Raw genomic sequence first — 15,827 nt, 5'->3', positions numbered from 1 at the left:
CTGTCTCAAGATGAGATTGTTTTTGCTTTTTTTCTTTTCATGGGGACAATAATGTCATGCATATATTTTGATTGATTGTTGTTCAATTAATGGCCAGTGGCAAATATCTCATGTATGCTATTAAAACAGAGTGAGACTATAACATACTATATCAAATGACATACTTATTTGCTTAATGTCCAGTGGCAAATATTGCATGCATGTTTGGTTTCAAGATGGGAGTATTCCTTTCCAAATAGATGATCTATGTAATACAATTACAGGGAGTTTGACACTTTAATGATTTCAATCTACCAGTCAAATAATTAAACTTGTACAGATACTGAGATAGTTTCAAAAGTTTACTTTTCTTAAGTACTTTATACTTAAAGTTACCGGATAAAATTGGTTAAGAATGCAGAATATGCACTTGTGAAATCATTTTAATCTAAAATGTATCATATAAACAATGCATGTTTTCATCACAAAGACTACTTTTTTTTCATGTAGAATTTTATGTGATGCGTACCAACAGTGTGCCAAGTATTGTTCAGATTGTTTAAAACTGACGTGAATTTTGACATTATGTTTTTTTAACTGTTTCCCCTTGTCTATCAGTCCTTCATCCAAAAAACATTTTCATTGCACTGTCTTAAAAACTACTGAAAATAATGAATACATATTTTGTCTGCAGAAACTCTACATGCACACAGTGCCTTTTGGATCTTTCAATCACCTTAACCTGAGCTGCGGTTTTCAGGTACTTTTAATTACAAGTGGAAGTATCATATGCTAAAAATAGCACAAGAATAGCATTGTAATTTTATGTTTACTTATATACCTGGACAATATTTCATTAATGGAACCTTTTTTATTGCTATTCTTTCAACTTATTTATCCTTCATTTGCATTTAATCTAAACAGAAACTTGATGCACTGGTTTATTTTCATACAATTTTATTCTGCAAAGAAAAAAATATAATAGAAACAAATGGATATTTTATACATACTAAGGATCAGCTAACAAGCTGGTTAAAATCGATAATAAGAACTCTTTTCTCAGCATGAACAATCAATATAGATTGTTAAGAAAAATATCCCCATCTGATTAGTACATAATCATGACTTTCCATGAGATAGAAAAATATATATCTACATGCTAATATTTACTTAACGAAATTTAGTTATTCACGGGAGAATGAATTAAATTTAAATTCTGTATTCAATTCTGATTTCAATCAAAATTCAACTTTGAAAAAGGACGTTTGGTTGTTAATTAGTCTCAGAGTTTTCAAAGAATAGAGTCAATAAACTATTTGTTGGTGTTTTATTTATTAATATAAGTCTTCGGGTGTGAACTCCGATCAGTATATTCATAATTCTTTCTGAAAACCTGCTACAAAGTGATCTGTTCTACAGGAGTTGGCTGAATCTCATTCTGAACTTTTTTTGCCTGCACTTGTGCATGTTGAAGGAAGTGAAAAATTGCAAAAAAAAAAAAATTACAGTCTCTCATGGTCTAAGGAATATTGATACTGTGTCAGTCACTGTTAAATATTCAGTGCATTCTACATTTTTTTTTGCAAGTACTTTGAAGTTCACATGGACCTTTACTGCAGTTTGAAGTTTGAAATTTTAATTTGCTGAATGTTTCCCCAGTATAAGGCCATAGTTATTATATTTTTAGTTTTACGAAATATTTTGACAAAACCAATGGGTAGGAGGACGAAAAAAACAAACAAAAAAAAAACTGCTGCTGCTGATTTTTTTTTTAATACCAACCGTCAATATCAAAAAAATTTCACCAGGAGATTTTCTACTAGTGTAACAACTAATTTTTTTTTCTTGACAAGGTTTGAATTGAAAATCAATGTGCAACAACTTACTAAATCACCAAAAGCATAAATTTAGATTCCTTCATGCAGTTATGAACTAAAATTATTTTTTTTTTGCATGAAAAACACTGGGTCGGAGGAGAAAAAATAATAAAAATCAACATTTTTTATTTTATTTTTTTTCCTATTTGGCAAAAATTAGGGTAGGAGGGTTCGTAAAACTAAAAATAAAAAAACTACGGCCTAATTGCCAACCTCACCAAACCTTTTAAGACTTTTAATGATATAATTTTGAGAGAAAGAAAATCAGTTTCTTAGAACATTGCTCAGTTTATTTGACTAACTTTAATTGATTTTCTAGAAAATGACTTGCATGTAACTGACATTAAGGTCTAGATTCTGATGACTTCATTGTTGGTGAGACCCTTCTCTGACGAGGCTATATATTTGACTGTTGAGTTTTGGACTCTTAAACAATTGGTCCGAGAACACAATTAATTCGTAGTGCATTTCTTTTAGAACATAAATGAAAATAAAAAAAATCCCACCTGCGCTTTCTCAAAGAAACTTTTACAGTGTGTTGTACTACTTTTGGGACAAATCATATCAAATTTATAGAAAACTTCATCGCCTCTAACTCAAAATATGGACAATTTTATGTTTAGGGCGTCTTGAAATCTTTTGACAGCTTCCGAAGTGCTCATTTTCAACCTTTTTCAGCTGGACCAAATCACTACTTTCCTTTAAAATTCTGGACCCAAATTTTTTTACAGTGTAATTTCATCCCCCTACTTGCAATTTGAGGCATTGAACATGGAGAAATAAATTTGGAAGGGGTATAAAAATTAATGGCAAGTAACCCACTGTCAACACTAGGGACTATATTTGTGAACAACGAAAATCAAGGGACGACAATGGTGGTCTCGGACCTAATAGGGTAGAAAGAGTTGACAAATCTTAAAAAAACTTGGTATGAACAAAGTTTAATGTATTATAACACTGCTTACAAAGTTTCATGACAATAGGATGTATATTATAGACATTAAGTTAAGTTCTATACTCATCTTTGCGTGTAAAATTTTGACGTTAAAATTGAAAAATTTCAACTATCAACATTTGGGGCTTTAAAAATTAAAATATTGCAAAAAAATTCTTTTTAAATGCCTTCATATATAACTTATCATGTACTAAAAGCAATAGAGTACTCATTTGATTTATCAGACTTGGCATAATTATTCAAAAGTCAAATTTATATCAGCCCGCGCCTAAAAATTTAGGTTTTTCAATGAAGGGGGACCTTACATAAAGATGTAATATTTTCCAGCAATTTTAAATTTGTGAAGCTTTTTGGTTATAAATAATCCTCACATATGTATTTAAAGTACTTTAAATGGAAAGAAAAGTTACAAATAACATATCATATTAGTTTAAAAGGGTCTTAGGCCAAGTAAGACTGGAAAAAAATTAGGGTCAATTTAGGCCGTGCCACATATTTACATTAAAAAATGCATATTGAGGCTATAAAAAATAAAAATTTGTGTCTTTTTTATCATTTCTATACTCATGTGACATGATACAACACATCTGAGCACAAAAAGACTCTTACAAATAACTTTTCTTACAAGCAGTATGGGCTGAAACAAAGATTTTTGCCTTTTTAGGGAAAAACTTGCATGCAATTTATTCTCAACAGGCTTATATTTAAACCACTTGCTATCCTACAGAAGAAAAGAAATATATTGTGTGAAATGGAACAGGTACAATAGACATTGTAAAGTGCATTTGATACAAATTTAGTGAGGTCTCTAATATGGACATCAAATTTTATATACCAAGCTTCCCACTATTGACTTCATCCAAACAAGGCGTTAGACAAGGGTCATTTATACAACACACTTTGCACATTTTATCTGAGATAAACTTCTTTTCTGTAGATTCAGAGTTCATAAATAAGTAAAAGAAGCAGATAAAGGCATAGAAACACAAATATTGACACATAAAAACCTGTCAGATAGAAAGTCAGGATGCCATTTATGCATCAATATTGGAAAAGTTATAAAATGCCTATTTTGACCATAAAATGCCAAAATTTGTCATTTTTGCAGAAATTCTATAAAATAAAAGTTTAAATCCTTTAGTTTCATGCTATTTGACAAGTTGATACCATCAAATCATTTAGGGAAGTTGCCAGAGTACAATTTCTATATTTACAGATTTCACCTCTTAGGTCCGAGAACACAATTAATTCGTAGTGCATTTCTTTTAGAACATAAATGAAAATAAAAAAAATCCCACCTGCGCTTTCTCAAAGAAACTTTTACAGTGTGTTGTACTACTTTTGGGACAAATCATATCAAATTTATAGAAAACTTCATCGCCTCTAACTCAAAATATGGACAATTTTATGTTTAGGGCGTCTTGAAATCTTTTGACAGCTTCCGAAGTGCTCATTTTCAACCTTTTTCAGCTGGACCAAATCACTACTTTCCTTTAAAATTCTGGACCCAAATTTTTTTACAGTGTAATTTCATCCCCCTACTTGCAATTTGAGGCATTGAACATGGAGAAATAAATTTGGAAGGGGTATAAAAATTAATGGCAAGTAACCCACTGTCAACACTAGGGACTATATTTGTGAACAACGAAAATCAAGGGACGACAATGGTGGTCTCGGACCAATTATAAAAGAAAGATTCTACTGTTTGCCCAAGTGAAACTGTGTAAGAGTACAATTTACACAGAAAAAAATAATAAAAAATTACATAATATGTCAGTGTTTCATATATTTCATCTTCCCATTATACAGATGGGACAAATAAAAGCTGTCTATTTTAGTTTGTACTTCCTGAAGAAGTATAAGAAATTTGCTTTACATAATTTTTTTTCAATCAATTTAATAAGATGTCAAAAAGTACAATTTATAACCACTATTGTAAAAAATACATGTATTTTAACATGACACTTTTAATTGTATGCATACTACTTTTAATGCTGTTCATATGTACCTGAAGACCTTAAACTACTGATGCTGCATACATGAACCTGGGTACCTTAAACTACTGATTTTACAGAAATAAATGGTCGAAACAGCTGCTTCTAAAGATTATTAAGAACATTTTTGTAGGTGTATTACATGAATAATTGATATACATTTGACAATTATAAATAAGTTTTTTGGTTTTTTTTTTCATTTTTATATAATTCAAGATAAGAACCATAGACCTGTTGAAGGCCATTTCATGGATTTTGTTTCAATTCATTAAAAGGTCAATTCTGAAGTAGATTTTTTTTTAACCAATCCAGATATTTAAGTATCAATTTTCTTTTGAAATTTTATCCATTGACATTTTTTCATATGTATCAACAGCATAAAGGCTTAGTATATTCTAACATGAATTTGGAAAGCCCTTGTGAAATGTGGGTTTTTTTTTGCCATCTTTTAAATGAAGTTAAGTTGCTGTCTCTAATTTTTTACCCACATAATATTTTATGCCTTGTGCTCTCATCCCTATTTAGTCTTTTGCTTAGATGTGGCATCATACTATCAACAGACAATCATATATTTATTATAATCATATTGTAAATTGCTATTGGAATGTAAAGTTTTAATCATTGTATAAGCAAGTAGAACCAAATTAAGAAAAACCAAAAAATCAATTGACCTCTTTTTGAAGATTTCACTCTTTGATTAATTGTCCGATGTTGAATATTCAATGCAGGACTGAAATTGACAGTAATGATGATAGGATTAGATCACTTTCACCTATATTGGATGCCTTAACTTTTTTTTACCAATCTTAAAAGGTAAATTTTGTGTAGAATTTTAGGTAGGTTACAGTGACCTACATTTTATTAAACAAATTAAATCCTGCATTAATATCCAGATCTAAATAACCAACACAGGGGCGGATCCAGACATTTTAAAAGGGGGGCCCAACCCAGGACAAAGGGGGTGGTTACAACTATATGTTCCCTTTGCATTGATCATCCAACAAAAAGGTGGGGTTCCAACCGCCCGGAACCCTCCCCCTGGATCCACCATTGCAACAATGTTAATTTTTTTATACTATTTGGATATAAAGTATGCAGGTTAATATAAGCTATGTAATTTATAATTGCTTCAGCCTTTTCATATGCTGGTTATCTTTTAAAAACAGTTAATTTTGAGTAAAAGAAAAAGAGGACAGAAAGTAATGCTTCAATACTGTATCATCATTGAAGTCATTTGTTTCCGTAATTTTGACATAGAAATAAAATGTAAAAGCTCTTTATTGCTGTTGATTCTTTAAAAAGTCCTTAAAAATCTAGACATGCTAGTGTCAAATGTCAATTCCGTGATCAAAACGATTTTCAGTTTTGTTTATTAAACTGCTTGTTGATGTTTATTACAGTAGAAATGCATTTTGTCTGATGCAATTTGCAGAAGTATATGGATTGGTTCTCTTGGCTGCATTTTATCCTAAACATTTCATTTATAATTGATCACGACAAACAAATACATTTGACTTTATAGCACTCGAAAAATTGAAAGCTCAGCTAATGTTGAGCCCTATCAGTTCTATTGTATAATAGGAGTGAAAACATCTAGCAGAATTGATTAAAATTTATGTGTATGCAATTAGTGCAGTGGGTTTTATAATGTTTGATTGTTTATCAATTCATTGCCAATTTGCATCAGAACCTGTAGATTTATATCATCATCAAAATCTATATTTAACTTTCAGCGATAAAGATCTTATAATCGTTTATTTCGAATTGAACAATCATCAAGAGTATGATTAATGAAATTTGACAAACTATTTTAAGTGTATTTTCTTCTGATATTGTTATTATAGAATATTGAATGCGGGCAACAGATTGATAATGATAATTTAAGAGAGAGAAAAATACCCAGATGAGTTATAATATGGAGAAATCCCAAGGTTTCTTTTACTTGCCAACCCAAGAAATTGAAGTTGAATTGTTTTGGAGATTTAGTGGGGGCAGATTTTTTCAAGGTCAGGAATGAATTTCACCAAAAATCTTATGATTAAAGTAGATCCTAAGTATACTGAATGGTGATCACTTTTAGTTGTAAGATTTATTGTGAAACTGACTCCAGGTGTCATAGGGGGCCTCAGTGGCCAAGTGGTCTAAGTAGTTACTACTGCAATCACTAAGCTAGCTAGTCAACACTGGGTTTGAGTTCAAACCCTGCATGTGCAGGTACACTCGACTCATATCTTAATTGACTAGGATCAGGTCAGTTTTACTTGTCACAGGTTGGTGGTTTTCTCAGGGCACTCCAGCTTCTTCCACCAATAACAACTAGCCCCCATGAAATAGAGGTGCTTAAAAGTGGCATTAAAACACAAAATAATCAAAAATCAAATACAGATGTCCAAAGTTTAGTATGGGCATTTCAAACATTCTTAAATAGTAAATGTCTTAGATCTTCACAGAGAAGGGGGAATTTGAGAGTTGGAAAATGGTCTGCTGTAGAATCAGTTATATTTCGTGGGCGCCTATTGCATTTTGATTGATATTAAATTTTATTGTTTTGCCCAAATCTGCATACATTGAAAAGTATTAGTTTTATTGTCGTGCCTGCGACTTTTGTGGCTGAAAGCTCCACCTAGGGATAGTGATTCTCATATATTGAAGACAAATTTGTACCATTATTGCATAATTGAATTATGTCACATTAATTAAAGCTCTACTCTAATATCGATACTTCCTGTTATGTTAATATTATCGAATTTACAAAATATTCTTTAGGTCCTTTTCAGTTGATAAATATTTATCATATATCCTCTATTTAGATATTTATGACCTGTGAGTATTGACGCCAATTATTAACTCAAAGAGGTGTGTCTGTAATTAATATAATGTGCTAAATATTGACCTGTATTGTAGAAATGCCACTAGAAAAATGTATTGTTATGATTGCAGTTATCATAGCAACATATGTTTAATACATAAAATGTATTAATAATCTTGTGAAGATGATTTTATCCATCTACATTCTTCATTTATTTTTTGTATTAATAGAGAAGAAATATATGAAATTAGAGTTCTCTGTTGTTGGTATACTTATGGATTTTTGTATTAAATATTTATACTAATTTATAGGCAAATAGTTACTGTTATATAGGTATGGCATCTGGTATAATACAAATATTGGTAAATATTACTTTCTTCAGTGAAGAGGTTATAAAAGTTTTCTCTGAAGCTTGCCATGCAGTATCTTTAATTAATAAGAAAAAAGCATTGCAGTTGTATAAGAGGTTTTTTTTGTTAGAATTATTTAAATTAAAATGGTAATACTTGAATAGCAGAGTATATCATTTATATTTAGGAACCAGCTGTGGCCCACCACTGGGTGTAGAATTTTCTCACTGCAATTTGAAGACCCATTGGTGGCCTTCGGCCGGTTATCTGCTCTTTGGTTGGGTTGTTGTCTCTTTGACATATTTCCCATTTACATTCTCAATTTTATATCAGTCTGTCATCTTAAAAGATAATGACTTGCAAATTAGCTGTAAGGCAATGGGTCATTTAAATTCAATATTGCTTAATTTGTGCAATGGCAAATTAAAATTAGATTAACTTTTGATAGAACTTGTGGAGAAGCATTTAGCACTCAAAATACTTATCATATTCCATGCATACAAATATATATACAATAGTTGCTAACCCTCTATGTCATTTGGTCTCTGGTGGAGCGTTGTCTCATTGGCAATTATACCACATCTTGTTTGATGTATGTAAAATATTTAAAAGTCTAGAGAATAAAATTGAGAATCATATGGAAACAGGGGATGTGTCAAAGAGACAACAACCTGTTCAAAGAGCTGAAAATGTATTCTTACTTCAGGGTTTATTTTTTATCCAAATTAAATGCTTAATTAGTTCTATTAGGAATATATACAACTTGCACCTTACAATACAATTTTTCTCCACTTTAAGACCCTTTTGTTTTCAGATTTGAAATGCAAGACTTTCACAACATTTCAAACATCTATAATCTAATTGTTCTAATTTACATAAAAATCATATCCCACCAGATGTGTTGGTGGAATTTGCCTCACTAATATTTAGGCCAAAAAGTTAACAATGATCTACCAAAATAGATTGTTTACATTGGTGACATATCATAATTATATAATTATAGAGAAAATAAAATAAGCACTACATAATTTAACCTCATAATTGAAATTTGATGATGGAAAACTGAGATCATCTGAAACAGTTATATTGATAAAATGATAAAAAAAAATATAATAAAGAATAATCAATTTATAAATCATATAACTTAATATTTCAATTTTTTTCCTTCATAATTTTTTTCAAAAGTTCCTCAACATAGTGAAAGGTGCTAGAAAATGTTACTTTTAAAAAGTGGATGGGGTGTTTTCAGTTTTTAGTTAATTTAATCTCTGAACAAAATCATCCCTGCAATTAAAAGGGGATGCCAATTTACCAGTTATTATAAGTTCATTTAGTGATTTAGATTACTGTAAAATCATGGATTTAGACCCTGAAACATGATACAAACATTAATTTATAATGTAAATATGAAACCATGTAACCATTTAATTTACGGTAGCAACAAACACAATTTACATGAATGTCATGGCTTCTGTTATATTTTTTTCTGTATTATACAAATAACAATATCCTGGTATGTGGTTTGATTGGGAACGAGACAACCCTCCACAAGATACTAAATTACATAGAGGTTTATAGCAAGGTTATATTAGTAGGGTCAGGTGAATAAGACTGAGTACATACTTAGCCAACTTTCAGCACTGGTCAGGACTAAAGTCACTTAATGTGTACAAATTAACATGTGGTAACCATGAATGAATATATTGGTTAATTGACATTAATAATCTTTTGGTTATCTTAAGTAATGTATCTATTTTTTATGTCCCTGCCATTAGGCGAAGGGGCCATTAGGTGTTTCTTTTGTCCGTATGTCTATCTGTCTGTATGTCAATAATTGGTTTCAATTCTCAAACTATATTTCATGAACCAAATGGTTTGAAATTTATACACAATTACTATAAAACACAGATTTTGGTGGCACCTGACTTTTACAGTTTTTGTTTATGTCCCTTTATTATAACATTATATTAACATACACAAGAAGGGACATCAATTGGAAATGTGTGTCCCATGGACACAATCTCCATTTATTTTATTAATGATGTACATGTATTGAATAAGTAAGCTGTCTTTCCATACAGTTTAAGTTGTATAATCTGAAAAGCGCTATCTTACAATTAATAAAATTGAAAATGGAAATAATTGGAATGAGTCAAAGAGACAACAAACTGTCCAAAGAGAAGAAAACATATTCAGGCATCTTTTAAAATGTCACATTCATCAATAAAACACTTTGTAATGTTCTGCCTGGTTCTTTTCACAAATATTACCACTAGTACCAGGGCTATGAACACAAAAGCTCTTTGAGGGAAAAGGCATGTTTATCTGTTTTAAATGTAATTGTTAATAAGTTTAAAAGCAGAAAGTTCTGCCAGAATAGATTCAATAGAAGCCTATATTATAATCAGATTCAATGAAAACCTATAAATATACTTGATCACACCCTGATAATGAGACAGGATTGTTAATTTTAGCTCTTAATGTTCTTGATTGAAAAGGAAATGAAAATTAGATTTGATACTCTGCATGATAATACATGTCATCCTGAGAGTAAAGCAACCTCAATGTTTCTATTTTACATATTATGCCAAGAAAATAATGATAGATAGTCTTTGTATGTCATATCTGATATTTCTAATCGGTAATTATGATTTGATTGACTGATTTTATCTTCTTATAAGTCATTTGTCTTAATAGGAGTTCATGTTTCCTGGATAGTTTTAATTGATGAGAAAGAATGATTGATTAACTTAGAACTATAGTTTTAAAAGTTATAGTTTTCTCTCATACAGTCACTTTCACGTACGCAAAACTAGGGTTTTATCATATTATTAGAGCAATAGCTTTCTCTCGTATAGTCATATAATGCCTTTATTTGCAAAACTAGGGTTGTTTCATGTTTTAAGATCAGTAGGTCTGTCCCTTATAGTCATGTACGCATTTACATGCAAAACTAGGTTTGTATAATATCTTAAGAGCAATAGCTTTCTCTCCTATAGTCATGTACGCCTTTACTTGTAAAACTAAGATCATTTTTCAATAGAGTAATATTTTTAGAAGTAATACTTATCTCTCATATATTCATGTACGCCTTTACTTGCAAAACTAAGGTTGTATCATATCATAAGAGCAATAGCTTTCTCTCATAAAGTTATGTAAGCCTTTACTTGCAAAATAAGTTCATTTTTCAATAGAACAATACTTTTTAAACATATATGCTGCAAAATTATCATATCGTAAGACAAATAGTATTTGAAGTAATAGACCTTATATTGTACAGACGTGTAGGTCTTATCTCTAAATTAAAGCAATAGTAATTTTAAAGCAAAAGCCCAATTCACAATGTGCATATATATACTGTCAAAACTTTGTTTGTATCAGTACAACTATGTGTGATTTTAAGTAATGGCGGACAAATTTGCATACAAGTGAAAATACGTCTATTTATTCCTTCTCTCATGTCTCTTATACAGTCACATGCCCCTTTATAGGCAATTCTAGGTCATCATGTCATTGTCTTTAAATTATAGTTTTTTTTTAAAGCGAAATAAAATTGAGAATGGAAAAAGGGAATGTGTCAAAGAGACAACAGCCCGACCATAGAAAAAACAACAGCAGAAGGTCACTAACTAGTCTTCAATGTAGCGAGAAATTTTCGCACCCAGAGGCGTCCTTCAGCTTGCCCCTAAAAGCCTTAAATTCCCTCTTACAGTCATGTATGCCTTTACAAAATGCAAAACTTTGGGTCTTATGATTGAGAGAGAGAAAGGATTTACAGGCAATTACTGACATATTTATTTACATAAATCCTTGACTTTAATTGATGCTATTGTCCTTAAAGAGATGTCACTTTGATTCCCATCAGAAATGTTTAGTTTACCATAGGTTTGGTATATTTCATGCACTTAGATACCAAAATGTTGGGGCCATATTTTCATAACTTACAGAATTATCATTAAAATGCAATGCTTAAGTTTTAAACAGCAGATTTCATTTTATAAGAACATTTTTTTATACGACCGCAAATTTTGAAAAAATTTTCGTCGTATATTGCTATCACGTTGGCGTCATCGTTGTCGTCCGAATACTTTTAGTTTTCGCACTCTAACTTTAGTAAAAGTGAATAGAAATCTATGAAATTTTAACACAAGGTTTATGACCATAAAAGGAAGGCTGGTATTGATTTTGGGAGTTTTGGTCCCAACATTTTAGGAATTAGGGGCCAAAAAGGGCCCAAATAAGCATTTTCTTGGTTTTCGCACTATAACTTTAGTTTAAGTTAATAGAAATCTATGAAATTTTTACACAAGGTTTATGACCACAAAAGAAAGGTTGGGATTGATTTTGGGAGTTTTGGTTTTAACAGTTTAGGAATTAGGGGCCAAAAAAGGGCCCAAATAAGCATTATTCTTGGTTTTCGCACAATAACTTTAGTTAAAGTAAATAGAAATCAATGAAATTTAAACACAATGTTTATGACCACAAAAGGAAGGTTGGTATTGATTTTGGGAGTTTTGGTCCCAACAGTTAAGGAAAAAGGGGCCCAAAGGGTCCAAAATTAAACTTTGTTTGATTTCATCAAAATTGAATAATTGGGGTTCTTTAATATGCCGAATCTAACTGTGTATGTAGATTCTTAATTTTTGGTGCCGTTTTCAAATTGGTCTACATTGAGGTCCAAAGGGTCCAAAATTAAACTTAGTTTGATTTTAACAAAAATTGAAACCTTGGGGTTCTTTGATATGCTGAATCTAAAAATGTACTTAGATTTTTGATTATTGGCCCAGTTTTCAAGTTGGCCCAAATCGAGGTCCAAAATTAAACATTGTTTGATTTCATCAAAAATTGAATAATTGGGGTTCTTTGATATGCCAAATCTAACTGTGTATGTAGATTCTTAATTTTTGGTCTAGTTTTAAAATTGGTCTAAATTAAAGTGCAAAGGGTCCAAAATTAAACTAAGTTTGATTTTAACAAAAATTAAATTCTTGGGCCTCTTTGATATGCTGAATCTAAACATGTACTTAGATTTTTGATTATGGGCCCAGTTTTCAAGTTGGTCCAAATCAGGATCTAAAATTATTATATTAAGTATTGTGCAATAGCAAGTCTTTTCAATTGCACAGTATTATGCAATGGCAAGAAATATCTAATTTCACAATATTGTGAAATAGCAAATTTTTTTTTAATTAAGAGTTATCTTTCTTTGTCCAGTATAGTAAGCAAGAATTTTTTTTAATTGGAGTTATCTTTCTTTGTCCAGAATCAACTTAAATCTTTGTTATATACAATATACAATGTATATTCACTTTTTACTACCAACTGATAAATTTAAATAATCTTTACCATTCAGTGATAACAAGCAGTTTTTTTACATCTTAATATTTTATGATGTATTTAAATGAGTAGTAATTGTTGCAAACTCCATTAGAATATTTTAATTGAAATTAGTTTTGGAATAAGGGACAGGGGGATGTGAATAAAAAATTGGGTTCAATTTTTCTCATTCGAAATTTTATAAATAAAAAGAAAATTTCTTCAAACATTTTTTTGAGAGGATTAATATTCAACAGCATAGTGAATTGCTCTAAGAGAAAACAAAAATTTTAAGTTCATTTGAATACATTCATTCTGTGTCAGAAACCTATGCTGTGTCAACTATTTAATCACAATCCAAATTTAGAGCGGAATCCAGCTTGAATGTTGTGTCCATACTTGCCCCAACCGTTCAGGGTTCAACCTCTGCGGTCGTATAAAGCCACGCCCTGTGGAGCATCTGGTTAACATTTGCGAATACTTCAAACTGATAATACAAACAGAAAAAGACGAAATGAAACCTATCAACCTCTGAGTCAAATAGATTTGTTAACAGACATCAGTTAGAAGAAGGTAACAACATTCTTATCCAAAAAATGTATTTATTCTGTTACAAATGTGTAAAGCAATGCACATTAATTGATTAACCGTTGTTTTTATCTCATTATAAGGTTAAGAATCCTTGATAACTCATGCTTCATTTCTTTTTCTATTTTCAGAAATGAAGATTACGATATTGACAACACCTGTTGGCTAAACAAAGGGAAGATAACTCATTGGAATTATCATATCGCATCAATTGATAGCATGTGTGTTCTATTATTGGCAAGTCATAACAACTTCATTATAAGGGAGACAGAGTGGATATATTACACAGGGGTAGAAATCCCCCCTTAGTGGACCCCTTATGCCATGTGCTGATACCAAAAATGGATCCATCTTGTTTCTAGAAATGCTGGCTATGTTAATGTATGAAAGATGTGTATAGATTTTAATTTTTTTGTCATTATTGTTTATTATATGTTTTTATTTTAGTCTCACATCCTGCTCAATACAAATTAGGGTCATTTGTGACAATATTACCTTTATATGATATTTTAAATGCATAATAGATGCAGCATTATTTTTAATTAAGCTTTATATAGATTATATTATATTAAGTTTTATTTAGTTGTAGATATTTTGGCAATGATACTTTTATTTGCTAATTTGCTATTTTCTGTCTTACATCACATAGTTTGTTCATTTTTAATTTGGTTGAAGATGGACCAAAAAAATGGTATTACCAACTTTATATCGGGATATTTTCCTTAACCCTCTTTGAAAGATACAAGATCTATAGTGTGCTTAAAAGTGCAATGTTTAAAGCAGGTCATCAATTAAAGCTAAAAAGCTATTATCTCAAATTATTGTATAGGTGACAAAAAAAAGGGGGGTGATTTTCCTGTTTATGACAACATTTTGTTAAAATCAGGTAACATAACTTGAGATACAATTGTTACTTTTTAATCCAAACAAACCCCAATTGAAACAGTGTAAGTAACACTTTTTTCACTTGTAAAACATATTTTGAAGATGAATAAAAGGATAAATACTAATATGTCTTCCACCAAATATTAAATTAATGTGTGCCATTAACCTCAAAAGCTGAACTTCCTTTGATTTTCTAAATGGATTTTGAAATATATATTGGTCCATATTCAACCAACATCTATGTTTGAATTTGGTAGCTGATTGAAATTTTTCTTGATCAAAGGTCAAGTAAACCTTTTAGGTAAATGTCAAGGTCATTTGAAATTCTTAAGTGAGGACAGATAGTCAGGCTCCACTTTTTATGTTTTTATTGTTTAAAATTTCAGACTTATCTGTGTCCTTTGATTTTATGAAGATGGTTGTCACATTTGGCAATCATCCCACATCTCCTTATTTTTTATATCATGTTTTTTTTTTACCATAATGAGGCTGTATATAGGTCAGAACTGAAAGTCCTCAATTCCCTTTTAAATAACATTCTTGCTTTTATAACTTCCTACAAATGCATCTGTGATTAAATTTTGTATTAAAATTTTGGTTTGTCCATTTTATAAATGGTATTTTAGAATTACAAAGCTGCATGTTAAAGAATTTTAATCTTACTGTTGACGAAATAATAAACTACTTTTAAACTTGCCTTTGACTTTAAAAAGTAATCATTTGTTAAATATAATTAGGTCAACATTCTTCATAATTGACAAGGTTTAGGTCAGTTGTAATTAAGTCCAAGCCCTTAAAATAGGTAAATAGGTCAACCAATTACTTAAGTGATCCGCTATTTAAGAGTAAAAATCATGAAAGAAAACCATTAAAGATGATAAGTGTAAAACTACTAATGGATTTTATTTTAACTTCCTTAAATTAAAATAACCTTAAATTTGCTATGAATAGAGAGCTATAAACATTAAATCAGCTTGAATTGCATCATTCGAGTTCCAGAGAAATCTCACAGCGCTTATTGAATTTCATTATAATGGCACAGTGTCAATTTGAATATTATTTGCACAAAATGAA

At 30.4% G+C, this 15,827-nt stretch overlaps 1 protein-coding gene across 4 annotated transcripts in view; it reads left to right on the top strand.

Moving 5' to 3' along the window:
- The window catches only part of LOC134683062 (potassium voltage-gated channel protein Shaker-like), a 44,061-nt gene extending 29,577 nt beyond the window's left edge, over window positions 1-14,484 (top strand). For all 4 annotated transcript variants that reach the window (XM_063542104.1, XM_063542106.1, XM_063542105.1 and 1 more), the window contains one exon: window positions 14,000-14,484. The gene's annotated coding sequence lies outside the window, so the exon portion shown is untranslated. The remainder of the gene's footprint in view (window positions 1-13,999) is intronic.
- Window positions 14,485-15,827: the final 1,343 nt, after the last annotated feature.

The sequence above is a fragment of the Mytilus trossulus genome, chromosome 9 (assembly GCF_036588685.1).
Source record: "Mytilus trossulus isolate FHL-02 chromosome 9, PNRI_Mtr1.1.1.hap1, whole genome shotgun sequence".
NCBI classification, from domain to species: domain Eukaryota; kingdom Metazoa; phylum Mollusca; class Bivalvia; order Mytilida; family Mytilidae; genus Mytilus; species Mytilus trossulus.
The sequence above is the reverse complement of the archived record's forward strand: the minus strand, read 5'-3'. Positions and strand labels throughout refer to the sequence as shown.